The sequence below is a fragment of the Caloenas nicobarica genome, chromosome 4, assembly GCF_036013445.1.
Source record: "Caloenas nicobarica isolate bCalNic1 chromosome 4, bCalNic1.hap1, whole genome shotgun sequence".
NCBI classification, from domain to species: Eukaryota; Metazoa; Chordata; class Aves; order Columbiformes; family Columbidae; genus Caloenas; species Caloenas nicobarica.
This window is the reverse complement of record NC_088248.1, coordinates 67,862,513-67,862,795: the sequence shown is the minus strand read 5'-3', so window position 1 is coordinate 67,862,795 and position 283 is coordinate 67,862,513.

Here is a 283-nt window from a genome sequence, read left to right as displayed (position 1 = left end):
ATTATCCAACTAGGCAAAAAGAGCAAAGAATAATTTACTTTAAAAAAGACTGTTGGGTTTCTGGTTTAGTTCACAGGCTGATCCTTAAACAAGAAATACAAGACTGTATATCTTGGAGACAATGAAATGTAGTTCAACTGTCATATAAACTGGTAATTTAGTCTGGGATGCTGAGCTCTGCCTTACACAACATGCATAATGAGACAACTGAATACATTCTGCATCCTCCTATAAAGCCAGTGCAATATTTCTCTACGTACTTCTGTAGCTGTTAGACTGCATT